The sequence below is a fragment of the Aotus nancymaae genome, unplaced genomic scaffold (assembly GCF_030222135.1).
Source record: "Aotus nancymaae isolate 86718 unplaced genomic scaffold, 86718_ANA_hifiasm-v0.15.2.pri h1tg000036l, whole genome shotgun sequence".
Classification (NCBI taxonomy): domain Eukaryota; kingdom Metazoa; phylum Chordata; class Mammalia; order Primates; family Aotidae; genus Aotus; species Aotus nancymaae.
This window is the reverse complement of record NW_026988450.1, coordinates 74,337,707-74,359,015: the sequence shown is the minus strand read 5'-3', so window position 1 is coordinate 74,359,015 and position 21,309 is coordinate 74,337,707. Positions and strand designations below refer to the sequence as shown.

The 21,309-nt window shown below is 36.9% G+C and overlaps 2 long non-coding RNA genes across 5 annotated transcripts in view; one reads left to right on the top strand and one right to left on the bottom strand.

The window, feature by feature from the left end:
• Positions 1–21,309, bottom strand: part of LOC105716813 (uncharacterized) — a 355,673-nt gene that overhangs the window by 3,708 nt on the left and 330,656 nt on the right. Inside the window, exon 4 of the long non-coding RNA XR_001107357.2 lies at positions 3,419–3,556. This is a non-coding gene — a long non-coding RNA (uncharacterized LOC105716813). The remainder of the gene's footprint in view (positions 1–3,418; positions 3,557–21,309) is intronic.
• Positions 1–21,309, top strand: part of LOC105716814 (uncharacterized) — a 39,256-nt gene that overhangs the window by 8,651 nt on the left and 9,296 nt on the right. For all 4 annotated transcript variants that reach the window (XR_001107361.3, XR_001107362.3, XR_001107359.3 and 1 more), the window contains exon 2: positions 6,194–6,285. This is a non-coding gene — a long non-coding RNA (uncharacterized LOC105716814). The remainder of the gene's footprint in view (positions 1–6,193; positions 6,286–21,309) is intronic.

Genomic DNA, 21,309 nt, shown 5'->3' with positions numbered 1-21,309 from the left:
AACATTCAAGCCTTCCTTGTTTCAGGTCACCCCCTTTCCTTGCCAGCCCTTAGCCAACTCTACATTCCAGCTGTGTGAAACCTCCAGTTGCTTTCCTGCATCGCCTGCTCTTCTCCATGTCTAGGCCTTTGCTTGTGCCGTTCCTTCCACCTCCAATACCCTCCTTCCAACTGGCTAAGTCTCAATGTATGCATACAAGAATTTAGAAGATACCACCTCTGGATTTATTCCAGGCCCCACTTCAGCCCCCAGCGTTCTCTGCCACCTTGAAGCTGAGTTTGGCTGAAATTCCTCTATTCCCTACCCTTTCCAGCCACAGCATTTACCACACCATTTAGCAAGTTCTTCCTTCTTTCTCTGTCTCTGAAGCCAGACCAGGAACTCCCTGCAGGTCAAGATCATGTGTTCTTTGATGCTTTTTCATGACAAGGGGAGACATAGGGTTGCAGTAGTGAGTGGCCATCTGTTCTCAGAAGGCAGTACCTGGAGCACTGTAAGTACTTTTAGAAACCTTATGAAATTAAAGAGTGGGTGAATTCACCATATGTGTTCAAAATTGTACAACACACTGGGTTTATAGAACACATCTCAAATCCTGTAGAAATAAGACAAACTCACATAAAGCAATTAGCAAAAGCTGAAGACTCTAAGAGGTACGATATGAAATAGTTGATTTTTGTAACCAATTGTGTTACATCTCATGAAACCTAATGAATGTTAGAACATGGTGACCAGCCACTTTGGGGGTCTGGATGTTCACTTATTTCAGGATTGACTTTTTTTTACTCAAACCCAGTAAAAAAAAAATTTTTTTTTTTACTCAACATTTCTCTTTAAAAGCTAACTCTTGGGACAGCTTCTGAGCAAGCCACATACTGAAATCAGTTTCATCCTCTTATAATTAACCAATGTGAACATCCTCTTGGCTTTCATGACTATGGGATGTATTCCTCAAAGTCAAATCCACACTCACAACTATACTGACTCCCACACAGTTCCCTATACATGGCCAAGGCTTGCAGAATAGCTGTGCACCACTTCTGGGATGGTTATGATTTCCTTAAATTGAGTCTTGGTTTTCTTTATTCCAAATGTGTTGTCTACAATATCACTCATGATTGTTCATATCATAGTCACAATTTAAAAAAGGAAAATATGTATCCTTACTAACCATATTCATAAACATGAGTTACAAAGTATAAAATAACTTCAGAAGGAGCATACCCCAAAACTGCAGAGTAGTGCCACAGGTGAATTGCCTCTTATAGACCCTGCATCTAAGGAGAGGGCACTCGGGGTAATAGGAAAGGTCTGAGATGGAAACTGCATGGTTTAATTTTTCCCTCAGAGGAAGACTCTGATGCAGGATTATTGCAAATAGATTTGGAATGGAATGCCAGGAAACATCAGTAGGGGGCTGGAGAATGAGAGAAGCAAGGAAAAGAAGCTAAAGGGGATTGTGACTGTAGGAAGCGAGGTCTCATCTTCAGGAGATGGAGTAGAACAGCCTCAGATTTCTCTCTGAGCAGTGAGAAATCTGAAATATTTAATATAACAATTCTTATTGGCTGTTAGTTGACAGCTGCCCTGAGGATATTAATTCCCTGTGTTTCAGCCCACTTGACATCAGGTCAAGCATATTACCACGGCAGATGGAGCCCCTAGGTAGAAAGTCATGGGTTCTTGTAGCACAAAGAAGACAGACTCTATCATATTTCAGGTGAATCTAAGCTGTTGCATGTGTAATAAACTGTCTCGGCTGATAGGCAGGCAAATAAAAAAAGAATTATGAATTTTATTAGCTTAGTTAAGTTTCTGAAAAACACCATCCAATAACTGGATTTCCAGACTCATTCCCAGAATGTTCAGTCACTCTTTTTCTACCTAAATGAGAAGAGTCACCTCAAGTAAATTAAACATGCTTATTCTTCCTTTAAACCTTCGCTCAATCCACATCCAATGCATGTTTCTTGTAGGTCCAGAAGCAGACCCTGATGCAGGGGTCCCAGTATAAATGATGTATTAAGGATGTTCCCTTACGTGAAGGGGGAACAGGAAGCAGGAGAGGGAAGGAAAGAACCCAAGCAGAAGTGTAATTTATCAGGACGCTCCAACTGAAGCCTGTTCTGCAGAAGGCTCTAAAGTATAAAATATACCCTAGGAGTGGTCACGTCTTAAGACAAAGGAGCTGGGTTATTGTATTCCCAATAGCCAATCAGACATTGGAAACACTGCCCTGAAATACTCTGGGAGGGACATTAAGTTTGTCTCATCTGTCACAGATTCTTACATTTTCTGGTTAGTCACAATTTCTGGGTGAAAATTTATAAATGGAAAAGTTAGTGGAATAAAGTAATCTGTTACAGCCTTTAGACCTGAGGCCATAAGTAATGGTCATCATCCCCCTTCTCTGACACTGTTTTAGAATCCCCAGGAAGCTTTGGCTAGTGCCCCTGTCAGTGTAGGTGACTTTCCTGGAGGGGCTATCAAAACCACCATCCCTGAGGAGTCTAGGCCCCTAGTTATCAAATTTTATCAAGCCATAGCATGATAATACTAAGAGATGCCCCAGTAGGTCTCCCAAATGCAGAACATTATTTTGTCTGCTCCCCTTATATAGCAGCAATCCCTTCTCATGGCCCTGACAACTCAGCTCTTTCATGCATCTCCTGCTGCTGAGCATCCACTGAGTGTCAGCTCAAGATCTCACCTCTTCCATGAAGCCTTCCCTGGTCTTTGCGTTCCTCAGTGCCTTCTTGTCCCTATAACTCAAAGAAGTTACTGCGTATGCCTCTCATCTGGCCTCAATTGCATTCTGCATTGTAATTCCCCATTACAGAATTTTTATTGACCTTGGACAATGTAATTTTGTTGACTTGTGAGTGTATGTGTTGTCTTTCCGATGGGAACCTGAACACCTGAACAGGGTTCTATCCCACACTTCACTGGCTGCCTCCAGTGCCAGATGCAGGTTGCTCTGCATCCCCAGGCCTCAGGGAACTCATGTTGAATTAGCAACTGAACAGCTTACACAATAACATCTCTGCACCATAGAACTAAATCGTGATTTTTCTCATCGTAAGTCTTGCTTCCAAGAGCTCTCTAACTTATTTGGTTGCCAGTGTCACTCATTATCGTTCAGGCCACAGTCATTTTTCAAAAAAAAACTGAGAGCTTGCAGAGGTTTGACCATATGACATTTTAAAATCAGCCCTTAAAAGCACGTATTTCTAGATGCTTTATTATTAATACAAATTATGTGCAAATGAATGCCATAACTTTCCCTTAAAAAGAGAGATTCTTTTTTTTCTTTTTTGGCACTTCTCAGACCTTGAGGTTGACAAGCCTGCTTTGGAGATATTGGGTATTTGTGGAGAGGGGAATATAAACATTTACATAAAAAGGTAATTCAACTTACATTCAACACCTTTTGGGTGCCAGGAATTGCCCAAGGGACTTCATATAGGCTGTACTGTCCAGAGGTTTTTTTCTTCTATTTTTTTCTGAAGCTTATATGGTGGAGTATTTTGAAGCATTTTATAGCCTCTTGTGGGAGCTTAAAAAGAAAGAAGGAAAACTCATGTCACTTCATTTTGCAATTAATTACTTCTTCTGGGAAGACTTTGCCTTGTAATTATAGTATTTATCTCTATGTATTTATTATTTTTGATTGTTTCTGTCTTGTATTCTCTATTCAGAAACAAAAATTGGATACAAAAATAGTATTAATCTTCACTATATGTCTCCAGGCATGTAATCTACTCTCCAAATTGCTATATTAAATGAGATGAAATAAAATATTTATGTTACTATTAATAGAGGTTAAAATCTATTGAAAGCTTGCTGTGAGCCAGGCACTCTGCACAGCACTTTACACATATCATCTCATTTAATACTCACAGCAATTTTCAGAGGCAAGTACTATTATAATCTCTGTTTCATAGATGCTCAGGGCAGCTCAACAACTTCCCAAAGACCATGCAGCTAGTAAGTAAAGAAACTGAACTTGGCCAGGTGCAGTGGCTCATGCCTGTAATCCCAACCCTTTCGGGGGCTGAGGCGGGTGGATTATCTGAAGTCAGGAGTTCGAGACCAGCCTGACCAATATGATGAAACCCTGTCTCTACTAAAAATACAAAAATGCTCTGGTAACTATACATTACTAAAGTGGACCATCGTAAAAATGACACATTTTGGGAGTAATCTTTTGGGTACTTCTAAATCAAATAATTAGTATTTACTCAATTTCTTTTGGTTATAAACAGGAAAAACAAGTAAAAAGTGGCTATTATGTACTGTTAATGTGATATTTATAGAAATTTATGTATTCATATCCTTATTGAAACTTTTTTATAATTTTGATTTTAGTGTGTAGTATTGTTCTGTACCTTATTTTTGCAATACCTAAGGTATTAGAGCAAACTAAAAGTTAATTGTAAACATTTTATGATTTTTGTCATAACTACATTTTAAAGTAACTATGGTTTTAAAATATACTTGTCATCATTTTCTTGTATGTGTGAAACTACTGTAAAAACTGTCTTTCTATGTGTGTGTATGTGTTATTTTTTCTATAGAAAATGAAAATTTAAATTCAGAGGTTAAAACCATCAATATATTATTTTTTAGAAAATAAAAAAATATAAAAATTAGCCGGGCTTGGTGGAATATGCCTATAATTCCAGCTACTCGGAAGGCTGAGACAGGAGAATAGCTTGAACTCAGGAGGCAGAGGTTGCAGTAAGCCGAGATTGCACCATGGCACCCCAGCCTGGGCAACAAGAGTGAAACTCTGTCTCAAAAAAAAAAAAAAAGAAAGAAAGAAAAAAGAAACTGAGCTTATGCTGCACAGAGGAAAAAAGTCTCCCTCCTTAGTCCTCTCCTTTGAGATGGCAAAAGAAGTTGTATTCTCAGCCCTGGTCCTGCTAGCCGAGAGATCACAAACTCTTTGGGTCTCAGTTTCTTTATTTATTGACTAGATATTCTAATGACCACATTGCTATGCCCATCTATCTGTCCATCATTTGTCCATCTTCAAGCATTTAACTTTCACTGTTTTACATTTTGCTTATAAGAGTTACTGATAGCTCTCAAAGAAGAGAAAGTATGTCACATTCATCTTTATACTTATAGTTCCTAGGCCACTATTCCAAATGCTTTAAATCTATTAAATCATTTATTTTTCATGATACCATGAGAGAGGTATTCTTTTTAGCCCCACTTATTTCAGACTTAGGAGGTTGTTTGACCCCAATCACAATTACATTAATGGTGTCAGATAGATTCTAATGTAGGTATCTGGCTCCAGAGTCCATGCTCTTAATTACTATGCTATACAAGAAAGCAACTTAACTTTCTTCTCAAATCCAGGTACTGTTTCAGAATAGATTTTTCCATATGTTTTTATCTACTTTTTCCTCTTTATTCTTTAGCTCTTGTTTGTATTTCATGATCTGTGTTTATTTTTGTGTAATTAGTGATGTGATTTTTCAGTGTACATTACTTTTTAAATCTCAGATATGAAATCTCATACATACATTAATTTTAATTTACCATTGATTTATTTCTTAGAAACAATATTGAAAGAGAAAAATTTTCCTCTAATTATCAAGTTTTATGACCTTAAATGTGACAGGGAGCAAAAAATGTCACTTTGGCATAAGAATTATTTTGAGTAAAAACAATTGTGGAGAAATAGGTAACGGAAAAAAAAAAAAAAAGCTCTCTGCCCTCCACCTATTTTCCTAAAAGTAGGATGCACATTTGCAAAAGTGCCCTTCTTTACCTCTGTACCAAGAAGGATGAAAGTTAATCATTAAAGACAGCGTTAGATCTTTGTCAGCCTGGAGATGGTACTAGAGGGATCTGCATAATAAACTTTACCAACTAGACTTTGACTACCACTTGCTTCTCATATAGTGCACTCCCACAATTTACTATTCCTAGAGGTTATCGGTCTCTTTCCTCTGTCTTGTCACTTCTCTAAAATTTTTTTATTCCTTTGCTATATACATCCGAGTTCTAACCAAACTTTTTTAAGTTACTCATCCCTAAGTTTCTCTTATGTATATATGAGATACACACTTTGGTAAACCTTTGTTAGTTTTTGTTCATTAATCTATCTTTTGTTGCAGAGTTTCAGATGAGAATTTAGAAGAGAAGTTTTTGTTCATTAATCTATCTTTTGTTGCAGAGTTTCAGATGAGAATTTAGAAGAGAGTAGATGGAAAATATTTTTCCCTCCTGTCCAAATGCAAGGTAATCTTACATGAGTCCAGGAGGAAGGTAAGTAATATTAAAGATACGAGAAGATGAATGGCTTCAGATTTTGCCTTTTAGACTTTCAGAAGACAAGGGTTTAGATGAAAATTAATGCAAATCCAGGATAAACAAAGCAATAACAAGGAGCATTAGGTCCCAGATATGCTAATTTTGGTCTCTGCAGGTCATAGAAAACAGAATTAAGACATAGAGACTGAAAAAGATTGTTAACTAAGTCCTTCACCTTTAAAAATGAGAAGTAATAAATAATTTAAGATTCAAACTAAGTGGAACAGAATTTTTAAAAATTAACACTATGACAAAAAAAAAAAAAAACAAGAGCAGTAAAAAAGAAAACAGATTGGTCAGTTAAGCATTTAATTGTGAAAACCTTGAGGTATAACCAAAGAATATCCAAAAACATTTCTGACATCAAAGCATTACCCTTAAGATTAATATGACAAAAAAAAAAAAAAAAAAAAGAGCAGTAAAAAAGAAAACAGATTGGTCAGTTAAGCATTTAATTGTGAAAACCTTGAGGTATAACCAAAGAATATCCAAAAACATTTCTGACATCAAAGCATTGCCCTTAAGATTAATATTAAGAAATAAAAGAAATGAAGCCTAAAATATAAACAAATTCACCTTTTTAATGTGACTTTTATTATTTACTTAAAAATCTGCAGTCAGAAAATACGAAAAGAACATTCACTAATCAGAGCCAAGTGACTACTCTTCCACAAGTACTTAACACATTAAATTGTTATAGAATAACCAACATCACACACACACACACACACACACACACACACACACACACACACACACACACCACATTCTTCCCAGCTTTTTGGCAATTGGTTTGGGATTCATTAGTGAGAGATGCTTTTGTAGCCACAAGTTAAACAAATTTAAAAAGGAAAGAAAAGAAAATAGCATTTAAGCATACGATCTGAAATTAGGGAAGCAATAATATACGAAGTAAAGATAGATGATGATGGATAGGTAAATGATAGATAGATGATAAATAGATAGGTGGATAGATAGATGATAGATGTAGACATACAAAGAAATATTTCAATTGATGTGCATTCAAAAAAATATTAATCACAATATTCACTCAGAATATTTTACTGGAGAAAGATGATATTCCAAGGCCATCAACAGTCCACTGCAGGGCTGCAAATTTTGATCTCTAACAAGATGAGTACTGAAAATGAGAGTAAGTCTTTAGAAACTTTTATAGTCATTTGGCAAAGAAATTTCATGTCTGTTGAATCTAATACTTAAAAAGATCTGCATTTTATGCCTTTTTAATAATTTTGTAGTAATTGATTTTTACTATATTTTATGAAAGAATCAGCATTAGAAATTTAAAAAATAAAATTATTCTTTCCTCACAAGTAGTTCGAGACGCTTTGAATAAAATTATATTTGGTGTTGGGGAAGCTAGGAATTCTTCCTTCTGCTGTGGTTGTACAAAACATATATTTAATGAGCCTATCATTTTATCTTGGCAGGCACTGTAATTGCTCACTATCAATGTAAGAGAAATTACAGGAGGTAGCTGAGCAGAGAGAAAGGAAAGAATACCTTCCTGTTTAGTAGTTACAGGTTAGAACTGTAGGCAAAGTGTAACATTAGGAAATACAGCTGCTGGTAGATCAGTAGTTTGCCCATTTGTACCAATAATCCCAGGATTATTATTTTTTGGATCTATACAGTTTTTCAAAACTTTGCTGCGGATTTCATTCTGTCATTTATAGACATGACAAGATAACTTGTCTCTTTAACATCTCGGCTAAAGCTTCCTTTTAGACTAAAGGACAAGGAAAATAAAGGTAGGCATCCCTTCTAGTCTTTGGAGAATTAGTGGTATCTGTGACATTAGCTTCATTTTGTTTTGGTGGCAATTTTTAGTGGTGTGATTTGCTGTCCATGCAGGGCAAAGCTGACCTCCAAAGGGATGTATGTAAGCAAAAGGTGCCCAAGAGTATAAAGAACTAAAATCTTTATGCCAGAAAGCAAAACAAAAGAGATGTAAACCTCAAGTGTACTCCACCCATTTACACTTCTTAGCTCCAAACCACAAAGAGAACAAAAAAATACTTTGTTGGACTTGTTTTTTCAGTCACATTTTCTGAGAAAATATATGGTTAAGTTTTAAATGCACTGTCCTGGGCTTACTCTTAGATATCGATCTTTTCATAAAATTGAAAACAGTGGATTGCTCTTACAAAGCATCTGCCTTGCCCCCCACACCACACCGTTTCTTGGGTAGCTGGTCCTATAACCAGCCTTGATCTACAGGACCTATAACACACAAAAGCTCTGCTAATTGCCAGATGTCAAGGTCACTTCACTTTTAGACCAGCCTTCTTGCTAGCAATACATACAACTTTTTTTTTCTCACCTCTATCACCTCTAACAAGAAGTTGTTGTAAGATTAGAGCACAGTCCATTTTGCTCCCAGTTTGTGCTCCAGAATTCCTTCACATGGACCTTGTCTGTGGGCTAGAGTATACAGCTGATGTGAAAGTCAGTGCTGCAGATTACACTTAGGTTAAAAAGGAACTCAGAATAGAAGTTATATTAATGTGTCCTTTAGGTGTTAAATAGAACAGCTGGAAAAGAGATTAAATAATCATTGACTGAGCCCCATTTTTGAGCCCCATTTTCCATTGATCTGTAGCCCACATGTCCATTAAGATTGTTGGAAGCACCTAAGAACACTTGTAGCCAGATTTGTTAAAATTGACATCATCTGCTAACAGAGGGTAGGCCAAGAGGCTGCCTAGATTCCTGTTTCTCAGAAAGGACAAGTAGTCTGCTAATTTAAAAACAGGAAAACATAGGAGGGAAAATATGAAGACCCCTAAAACCCCATGTTCTTTGTTTTGTTTTGTTTTATGAGATGGAGTCTTGCTCCATCACCTACACTGTAGGGCAGTGGTGCGATCTCTGCTCACTGCAACTGCTGCCTCCTGGGTTTAAGTGATAATTCTGTCTAAACCTCCCAAGTAGCTGGGACTAAAGGCACCTGATACCATGCCCAGCTAATTTTTATTTATTTATTTATTTTTAGTAGAGACAGGGTTTCACCATGTTGGCCAGGCTGGTCTTAGACTCCTGACCTCGGGTGATCCACCCACCTCAGCATCCCAAAATGCTGGATTACAGTCATGAGCCACTGTGCCTGGCCCTAAAAACCCATATTAGTGTTACTACTTTAAAAGATAAGGAAAATTAGATGAGTTACAGTTACCTTTCAAATTAATTTAAAAGAGGAAAAAAGAGTTAAAAGCATTTATTACACACAATAGAGGCTTAAAAAGAAAACTCCAGGAATAGCAATAATAAACTAGTCAGATAAAAAAGAATATCCAACCTGTGTCAGAAATAAACATTCATTGTGGACATCCTGGTGGTTTCTATTAAAAGAGCTCTCCTCTAAATTTCAAAATAAAATACAATAAATTGTAGCCTACAAAGATATGTTTACAAAGTAAAAACAAGTACTCAGTACAAAGTAGCAGTATTAAATGAGTAATTATCCAGCAAAGTAAGTTAATTTATGCTATTACTATTACTAAGGAAATGCTAAAACAATCAACTCACTGTCAAACTAAAATATGTGTTAAATAAATATTTAAAGCCATCAGAAGAGAGAAGGAAGACAACACAAAAATCACAAAAAAATAATAAAATTGCTTTTTGATAAAATAGCAGTAATATTAAAAAAGACTTTAGAAAAAATAGTGAAATTTATGCATTTGAATTTTTTTATTGCACTTTAGGTTCTGGGGTCCATGTGCCGATCATGCAGGATTGGTGCATAGGTACACACATGGCAATGTGGTTTGCTGCCTCCATCCCTCTGTCACCTACATCTGGCATTTCTCCCCATGTTATCCCTCCCTGACCTCCCCACCCACCCCTGCTGTCCATCCCTTGGCCCCCCTGCAACAGACCCCAGTGTGTGATGCTCCCCTCCCTGTGTCCATGTGTTCTCATTGTTCAACACCCACCTATGAGTGAGAACATGCGGTGTTTGATTTTCTGTTCTTGTTTCAGTTTTCTGAGAATGATGGTTTCCAGATTCATCCATTTCCCTACAAAGGACACAAACTCATCATTTTTTATGGCTGCATAGTATTCCATGGTGTATATGTGCCACATTTTCCTTGTCCAGTCTATCATCGATGGGCATTTGGGTTGGTTCCAGTCTTTGCTATTGTAAAGAGTGCTGCAATGAACATACGTGTGCATGTGTCCTTATAATAGAATGATTTATAATCCTTTGAGTATATACCCAGTAATGGGATTGCTGGGTCAAATGGAATTTCTATATCTAAGTCCCTGAGGAAGTGCCACACTGTTTTCCACAAGTTGAACTAGTTTACACTCCCACCAACAGTGTAAAAGTGTTCCTATTTCTCCACATCCTCTCCAGTGTCTGTTGTCTCCAGATTTTTTAATGATCGCCATTCTAACTGGCATGAGATGGTATCTCAATGTGGTTTTGATTTGCATTTCTCTAATAATCAGCGATGATGAGCATTTTTTCATATGTTTGTTGGCCTCATATATGTCTTCTTTTGAAAAGTGTCTGTTCATATCCTTCACCCACTTTTAGATGGGTTTGTTTTTTTCTTGCAAATCTGTTTTACTTCTTTGTAGATTCTGGACATTAGACCTTTGTCAGATGGGTAGATTGCAAAAATTTTTTCCAATTCTGGTAGCTGCTGGTTCACTCTAATGACTGTTTCTTTTGCCGTGCAGAAGCTCTGAAGTTTAATTAGATCCCATTTGTCTATTTTGGCTTTTGTTGCCAATGTTTTTGGTGTTTTAGTCATGAAGTCCTTGCCTATGCCTATGTCCTGAATGATTTTGCCTAGGTTTTCTTCTAGGGTTTTTATGGCGTTAGGTCTTATGTTTAAGTCTTTAATCCATCTGGAGTTAATTTTAGTAGGGGTCCAGTTTCTGTTTTCTGCACATGGCTAGCCAGTTTTCCCAATACCATTTATTAAAAAGGGAATCCTTTCCCCATTCCTTGTTTTTGTCAGGTTTGTCAAAGATCAGATGGTTGTAGATGTGTGGCATCGCCTCCGAGGCCTCTGTTCTGTTTCATTGGTCTATATTTCTGTTTTGATATCAGTACCATGCTGTTTTGATTACTGTAGCATTGTAATATAGTTTGAAATCAGGTAGCATGATGCCTCTGGCTTTGTTCTTTTTGCTTAGGATTGTCTTGCCTATGTGGACTCTCTTTTGGTTCCATATGAAGTTTAAGGTGGTTTTTTCCAGTTCTGTGAAGAAGGTCATTGGTGGCTTGATGGGGATAGCATTTAATCTGTAAATTACTTTGGGCAGTATGGCCATTTTCACGATACTGATTCTTCCTATCCATGAGCATGGAATACTTCTCCATTTGTTTGTGTCCTCTCTTATTTCCTTGAGCAGTGGTTTGTAGTTCTCCTTGAAGAGTTCCTTTACATCCTTTGTTAGTTGTATTCCTAGGTATTTTATTTTCTTTGTAGCAGTCATGAATGGGAGTTTACTCATGATTTGGCTCTCTGTTAGTCTGTTATTGGTGTATAGAAATGCTTATGATTTTTGCACATTGATTTTGTATCCTGAGACTTTGTTGAAGTTGCTTATCAGTTTAAGGAGATTTTGGCTGAGATGATGGACTCTTTTAAATATATAATCATGTCATCTGCAAATAGAGACAATTTGGCTTCCTCTTTTCCTAATTGAATACACTTTATTTCTTTTTCTTGCCTAATTGCTCTGGCTAGAACTTCCAAAACTATATTGAATAGGAGGGGTGAGAGAGGGCATCCTTGTCTAGTGCCAGATTTCAAAGGAAATTCTTCCAGTTTTTGCCCATTAAGTACGGTATTGGCTGTAAGTTTGTAGTAAATGGCTTTTATTATTTTGAGATATATTCCTTTGATACCTGGTTTATTGAAAGTTTTTAGCATAAAGGACTGTTGAATTTTGTCAAAGGCCTTCTCTGCATCTATTGAGATAATCATGTGGTTTTTGTCTTTGGTTCTGTTTATGTGGTGGATTATGTTTATAGACTTGTGTATGTTGAACCAGCCTTGCATCCCCGGGATGAAGCCTACTTGATTGTGATGGATAAGCTTTTTGATGTGCTGTTGCAATCAGTTTGCCAGTATTTTATTGAAGATTTTTGCATCTATGTTGATCATGGATATTGGCCTGAAGTTTTCTTTTTTTGTTCAGTCTCTGCCAGGTTTTGGTATCAGGATGATGCTGGTCTCATAAAATGATTTGGGAAGGATTCCCTCTTTTTGTATTGTTTGGAATAGTTTCAGGAGTGGTACTAGCTCCAGTTTGTACGTCTGGTAGAATTCAGCTGTGAACCCGTCTAGACCCAGACTTTTAGTTGGTAGGCTATTAATTGCTGCCTCAACTTCAGCCCTTGTTATTGGTCTATTCAAGGTTTAAACTTCTTCCTGGTTTAGACCTGGAAGGGTGCAAGTGTCCAGGAATTTATCCATTTTTTCCAGGTTTACTGGTTTATGTGCATAAAGTTGTTTGTAGTAATCTCTGATTGTACTTTGTATTTCTGTGGAATCAGTGGTGATATTCCCTTTATCATTTTTTATTGCATCTATTTGATTCTTTTCCCTTTTTTTTTTTTTTAATTAATCTGGCTAGCAGTCTATTTTGTTGATCTTTTCAAAAAACCAGCTCCTGGATTTATTGATTTTTTGAAGGATTTTTTGTATCTCTATCTCCTTCAGTTCTGCTTTGATCTTAGTTATTTCTTGTCTTCTGCTAGCTTTTGAGTTTTTTTGATCTTGCTCCTCTAGCTCTTTCAATTTTGATGATAGAGCGTTGATTTTCAATCTTTCCTTGCTTCTCACATGGGCATTTATTGCTATAAATTTCCCTCTAGACACTGCTTTAAATGTGTCCCAGATATTCTGGTACGTTGTGTCTTTGTTCTCATTGGTTTCAAAGAACATCTTTATTTCTGCCTTCATTTCATTGTTTATCCAGTCGACATTCAGGAGCCAGTTGTTCAGTTTCCATGAAGCTGTGCGGTTCTGAGTTAGTTTCTGAATTCTGAGTTCTAACTTGATTTCACTGTGGTCTGAGAGACTGTTTGTTATGATTTCCATTCTTCTGCCTTTGCTGAGGAGTGATTTACTTCCAATTATGTGGTCAATTTTAAAGTAGGTGCAATGCAGTGCTGAGAAGAATGTATATTCTGTGGATTTGGGCTGGAGAGTTCTGTAGATGTCTATTAGGTTTGCTTGGTCCAGATCTGAATTTGAGTCCTGGATATCCTTGTTAGTTTTCTGTCTCGTTGATCTGTCTAATATTGACAGTGGAGAGTTAAAGTCTCCCACTATTATTGTGTGGGAGTCTAAGTCTCTTTGTAGGTCATTAAGAACTTGCTTTATGTGCCTGGGTGCTCCTGTACACTGAGAAATATGTTAATTAATAAAATTTGGGATTAAAAAGGTTAAGAAAAACAGCAATTTACTTGTGCTTATATAACATTTGTTATTTTATTTTGTCTTCAATTATTTAAACCAGTGTCCAAATCTGCTGACCTTCAGGAGGATGGAGGGTAGGTCCTGTTCATTTTCAGTTACCTATATAATAAAAGTGTTCTGTAAATGTTTTTATATGAAAGAGAATGTCGAGAGAAAGAGATATTTCTAGGCTATAAGACAAAAAAAAGAGATTTAAAACAACATAAGAAGTAAATAATTACTTAAAAATAAAAGTACCTAACTCTGACATATTTACTGAACAATTTTTTCAAACATCTAAAAAAGGGATAGGGAAGATAATAATGAACTATTATTTTTTGAGATATGTGCTGGCACCATGCTTAGAGCATTACATTTAAAAGAAAAAAAGAGAGATGTAAGAATTAGAACAGAAGATACTGAATTATCAATGTTTGTGGATAATAAAATTATGACACTAAAAAATAGAAGAAAAGTAATTCCTAAAACAAATTAAGCTCTTTTTGTTTTAGAATCTAAGGAAACCCCAACCATTGCAATTAAGTTCTTAAGAACTAGTGACAGCTAGAATGTGAAATGAATGGATTCCATTTTTGGCAGCAAAAACTGAGTACCTATAAATTAATGCATTAAGAAAGAGATGTTTTTAAAACACATACATACCCCACCCTAAATGTACAAGAACACACACATCAGCGGAGAGGGAAAGCCTACGTGAGATTGAAAAGGCTTTAAAATACCTATATTCTTCTAAGTCGCAATCCATGTCAGTGGTATTATTTCTAAGTCCTCTCATCCCCCAATCACACTCCATCCTAACTTCCACCACTAGATGGAATTATCCTAAAATAGAAACCTTACGATACACCCAATGGCCTAAAACTTCTTCTTCCCCCAAACTCCACCCTTGCCATAGCACAGAAAAGGCCAAATTCCAAAGTCATACAAGTGGCCTCATCCATTCTTGATGCATGTCCACTTACTTTTTAAGAAATGCATAATTATTAACTTTTTACTGTTTTTATGGCAGTAAGAACATTTACCATAAGACCTATCCTTTTAACAAATTTGTAAGTGTACAATATCATTAACACAGGCACGATGTTGTACAGCCGATCTCTAGAACACATTTTTCTTGCATATTTGAATCTTCATGCATATTGTACAGTAAATCCCCATTTCCTCCTCCTTCCAGCCCCTGGAAACCACCTTTAGACTCTCTGCTTCTATGTGATTATTTTAGATATTCGTGTAAGTCCAATCATACTATGTCTTTCCTTCTGTGACTGGTTTATTTCACTTAGCAAAATGTCCTTCAGGTTCACCCATGTTGTTGCATTTACTTTTTATATTCATTTTCCGGTCTCCCCGAAGTTGTCCATTTATTGACCACCAATGTCTATGTCATAGGCTCCTCAACCCTGCACTTTTTTATTTGTGTGCTTTCATGAAGCGTTTTCTACATTTTTGCAATTTAGACTACTTATCCTTTCATCCCAGAGCATTTAGTCTAATATGCTACCATTTATTGAAACTTTATACTTCATTTTGATATTTCTTGTAGGCTTTGCTTGTACTGCAATTTACAAGACTGTGTGTTTCTGTCTAAAGTTTCCAATTAGGTTAAACACGTGTCTTACACCACATTTATATCTCTCATAGTATTTAGTGCAGTGTCTTACATGTAGTAACTGTGCAGTAAATACTGTTTAATCGATTGAATGATTGTAAACTACTGGAGGGAATATTTTATTTGGTTTACTGTCCCCAAGGCCTGGGAAGTATCTGACATATAGTAAATGCTCAATAAATATTGTGTTGTGTATGCGAAGAAACGGAAAGAGGGAATTAGATGATTCTGCTAAGACCACACATTGCTGAATATAGACAGAAGTCAATTCTCAGTTTGCTTCTTACTTGACCTAAATGCTTTTGATCCAGCTGATAACTTTTTTCTACTAGAAATGCTTTCTTTGCTAGATTTCCCACATATTCCCTCTCTTGGTTTTCCTCTTATGTCACTGACTGTTCCTTCTCAGTCTGATTTGCTAACTTTTTGTCTTCTCCCAGTTGCTTTATCTGCAATGTGTTAGGGGTCCGTCAGTCCTCTTCTTGTCTCTTACCAACATTCACTCCCTAGGTGACCTCATTAGTTCATGACTTTTTGCTGACTCCTGTATTTACATCTTCAACCTTGACCTTCACCAACTCCAAAGCTATGGTGTCCTATTACCTATTTGATATTGCCACTGAGACGGCCACAGCTATTTCTAATTAACATACCCCCAGTCTTCCCCCTTGAGCATGCCCTTCAGCAGTATTCTCCATCTCAGTTCAAAATGGAAACATCCTTTTCTAGTATCTCAAACATTATTGGCCATCTCATTCTCTTACATCTCAATCTATGAGGAAACACTGTTGTGCTCTACTTTCAAAATATTTACAGACAGCAACACCTTCTCACCTCCCATCCCTCTACCTATTCAACCTGAAACATAACCATTGTTTACCTAAATTGTTACCAACGTATCCACAGATTATTTCCCACACGGCAGCCAGAAGGGTCCTTTTAGAATGGAAGTCAGATCATATCACTCCTCTTTCAAAACCCCACTACAGCTCTCTTTCACTCAAAGCAAAACTCAAAGTTGTTACAAGAAAATATCCCATTGGACTTCCCAAGTTCTCTCTGACTTCATTTCCTGTTAATTTCCCTCTCGGTCTCGTTTCTTTATCTACAATGTTCTCCTTTTTATTTATTTTAGTCATCTATTGCTCCGTAACAAGCCACCTCAGAATTAAGTGGCTTAAAACAATTTGTTATATTCTCTATTGGTTCTGTGGATTGACTGACTTTAACTGAGCATTTGTGCTTTGAGGTTTCTTGTGTGGTTACAGTCCAATGTCAGCTGAGTCTGAAGTCATCTGAAGGATCCCTGGGCTGACGTCCACAGTAGCTGGCTCACTCCCATGACTGACAGTTGATGCCGAGAGCTGAGCTGGGATTGCGGACCAAGCACCTACATGCCTCTGGCCATGGCCTTTCCTCATGCCTTGGGCTTCTCATAGAACAGAAGCTATGGCATTCGGTGTTCTAAGGGTCAGAGTCCCGAGAGCAAGTGTTAGAGGAGGCAGGAAGTAGAAGTTGCAAAGCCAGTTAACGACTATGCCTGGAACTGGCCCATCAACACTTCTACCGTGTTCTATTAGTTAAAGCAGTTACCAGACCTGCCAGGATTTGAGGTCATGGAGTAATAAATTCCACCTGCTCATGGGAACATGTAAAAGTCACATTGCAAAGGAACATATGGGATAGAAGATATTATCGGGGAAGTCTTTGGAAAATACAATCCATCATCCTATTCTTCAAACACAACAGCTGCGCTCCCACCTCAGTCCCCACACTGGGTCTTCCCTCTGCCTCGAATGCATTCCTCTTGATATCAGCATGTTTTGCTTCCTCACAGCTTTCTAGTCTTTGCTTTCTCACTTACTTCAACTCTGCTATTATGTCACCTTCTCAATGAGCTCTTTGTGGACCACTCTACTGAACATGACACATGAACACTCCTTGGTGACCAAGGGCTCACAATTGCCCATGAACTTTGACTTGACCAGACTTCAGCCAGACTCCTCTCCTCCATACAGGCCCCTACGTTTTGACTTGCCCTCAAGTTTAAATAAGCACTCAGCACCTCAGGTGCAGAATATCCTCCTCAACACTCATTCCGAGAATCAGCCGACCACAAAAAAAAGTTTATCTGCTGAAGCAATCTGATTTTGACACCTGCTCACCCTGCCCTCTTGCCTTCTGCCCCTACAAACTTCCCTGCCAGTTTTACCTCTCCCTCTCTCCAAAAGACTTGTCCCCTTCTGCTTGATTTTGAGACACTTGAGATTTCTGAGACGGACGCATTCCCCCTGCTGAAATATCTAAGTAAAGTTTCCATTTACCTGAGTCTGCGTTGATTTTGATTGAACACCTAGCACTCTCAATAGTGTGCCTTACACCAGTTTTTCACATTGCACATTACCCTTAACATACTAAATGTCGTCTCTATTTAACTTCTTCCATTTATTATGTTTATTGTCTCTCTCCCCCCATTAGAATATAAACTGCCTGACAGCAGGGTGCCTTTCTGTTTCATCTACTGAATTCCCATCACCGACTACAAACATGATAAGTGCTCAAAAAGCCTTTGTGAATTTAATGAATAAACTTACTCTTACCTGTGACGTGATAAGAGCAGGTTTTGTCTAATACATGAAAGTATAGACTAAAGAAATATTTGCTACTGATTCTGCCAGGATCTCATTCTCCACCCCAGTTAACTGAATCTCTGACATGTTCCTTAAGCTTGTTTTAAATTCTTGTTTAATCCTCTAACTCCTCTAAAACTGTCCTGTTTTTCTTAGTTCTTCCTAACTTCTTTTCCTCTCTACCCTGCAACTCAGCTCAGAAACTGGGGCCTCGTGACTTGTGGACAGTTGTCCCTGATGCTGTTAACCCACAGGGTTTTCAATCAAAAAGTTTCTCTGAGTAGATCCCTGTGCATTTCTGTTGAACTCAGATCCCAGCTGTACCAGCCACCTGTTTAGCCCTTCCCTGTCAGATCCCAGGTATACCAGGCATCTGTGCACCCCAGCTTTCCCTCCTTCCTCGGGCAGATACCGTTCCTGTTTCTGACACCTCCAGTCATCCATGTCCTACTTTAGTGAACAAAGTGCCTTATAGCCACATCCTAGACAGAAAAAAAGAAATACCATTTCTTCATGATCATGCATAGGTAATATTTGTGGAGTGAATTTGTGTCAAAAATATCTGGGGACACAGTGGTTTTACATTCTAAGTTATTCCTTTATTCCAAGGACTTTGGCAAAAGGAGGGGAAAAAATCAAAAGTTTTATGATGATGATAATGAGTTTCAGGTCATGACCACATAATTCACCTTGTTATTACACACTGCTGATCCTTTAAGTAAAATACTAGAGCCCCAGTAAAATGAATGAGATACCAATGCCTGAGGATTTCACCCAAGAATCGCAAAGTAAGGGTTATCTTCAAATGCATTCAAGCTACACAAATCTCTTGAGTTTGCATAATTGAGCTGGAAATCAGTTGAGGGAAATGTATGGGATTTTTAGCCCAGGAGGGAAAGCAAGAAAGTTAGAAAACTCAAAACCATGAGGAAACAAGACAAAAACACACAAAAAAACTTCCTTCACATCGAAAAATGAATGTTTTGTTTCTCTTTCTTTTTTAACGTAAGCAAAGCCTTACACTATCTTTTATATCCTCTTTGTCTTGTTTTCCAATTTTTACACCTCCAAATGAGGTACAGGATGAAAGAAAGAGCCTTAGAATTCAAGTCAGAAGTCTCAGGTTTTACCCTCCCCTATTCAATACATGAGTCTCATGTATGAAATAGAAATACAAATTACTGTATCTACTAGATGGAGTAATAATGCGGATTAAACAAGAGGATGAATTGAAAATACAACAAGTCCTCAATGTCATCCACGGGTTCTTGGAAACTGTGACTTTAAGTGAAAGGATTTGTAACAAAATAGGTTAAATAGGTTAATTGATACAAACAAGTTCCTACAGCATATTTTTGGTCACAGAAACATCACCAAACTTCTAAATAAAGACCAAAGCACTTCTAATAGTAAATATTGAAACAAATGTGAGCACTCTCTCTCTCTCATATATATATATATATTTATATTTATATATATGAGATATATATATTATTTATATATATAAAATATATATTTAAAATCATATAATCTTTCATGTATATGAAAATCTTATATATATAAATATATGAAAGATTAACAAAGCAAATAATTACCCAATTATTTCAGTTCAGGGTCATGGATGGCAGGAGCCTAGAAGTCCATGGTGGCCTGTAACCTTGTCTGGAATTAAAATATGGAGCTGATCCCATAGTTGGCCTCAGAGGAACCTTGGACAGCCTTGCGATTGAGAAGGCTACAATAAAAGTGGAAAGTTGGGGCTCTAGAAAGCACATGAGGCTCTCTGTGGGAACACAGAGAATAGAGGAATTAGATGTTACGAATTAAATAGGATGGAGAAATGATGGTAACTAAACTTCCAGAACCCATCTTGTTATGTCAATATTTACAACGTAGACAGCATGGCCTGTTGTATTTCAAAGACCAAAGAGCCTTCTAAACCTTTGCATATAAAAACCAATTATAGGGTTTAAACAGCAAAGGTTGATTTTTTAAGGCTATAATAATTATATAAAGGTTATACAATTGACAACACCATCTCTATAAAAAGTTCTCTTAGCCACTCCAATCCTCAGTTTCTTCTATGAACTGTCCACATTACTTGTCCAACCATTTATTTTTTACAAAATTTCCTTAATTTTTTCCATTAAAAAATTTGAGTCGTCATTTAATTTTACATGTAACTTTGCCTGAACTTTATCTGTGTTTTGAGCAACTTGAGTATCAGAAATTTATTTTGTATCTTCCAGAGTATGAAGCATGATTCTTTTCCCTAAAATAGTAGCATTTATTATTTAAAATTCTATCTGCCAGATGAATCAATTCAAGTGAGTAGTGGACTCATACCTCATCTACCAGAATTCACTATGCTAGCAGTCTTATCTATTTGAAATATATGAAAGAATCTATAAGAAAAAGAAAAGCTTTCAAATATCCAGAATAAATATTACTAAACTCATTTTTACCATCTTAAATGAGCATTAAATAAGTAAAGGCAAAACCTAAGATGATTACATCTAAGAATTATTTTACAGTATGACACAGGAATTAAGTATAGCATCAGTAACCTTTGACCAAGTGAAACAAGCTTTTTTAGATAATAAACTTGTATTATATTTTTATCCAAACCCAAGCAGCCTAAACCCCTCTCCTTGCCATAGCGAGAAGCCATCCTCAGATAACAAAGAGCTTAAGCAAAGTAATTTTGCAGAGTATACTTTGAAGGAGGGAAAGAAAATCCTTCAAATTTCAGCATTTTTATGAATGAATGCAGTAGGCAATAGAAACACAAATAGCTTTTTAAAAAGTGCAATAAATGAAAGCTGTTCATAATTGGTGTTCTATAGGGAATTATAAACAAAGAATTTGAGAAGTCTCTAGAGTTACACTTTCCACACAGCTATAAGCTAGTGACTTATCTGAAACAGAATTATTTGGCACCTCTGGCATGGACAACTATGAATCACAGAAGAGATTCAGCAAACTGTAAAATCAGACATGAATTAGTAAGAACATCTAAGCAAGCACAAGAGAGCAATATTACTAAAAATATTAGTATAATATTACTAAAGAGAACACATTACGATAGGACTCACTGTCACCTGAGAGAGCAGAGATGGGAAGTATCAACCTGTTATAGCTTTATCAGGATATCGTTTGTGCTGTGAAATGATAACATTGCGCTTAAGTAAACCAGTTAGTAAGTCATTCACATTTGATCTTATGTATTAAATTAGTCATTCATAACTAGTTCTTTATGTTATCTTCA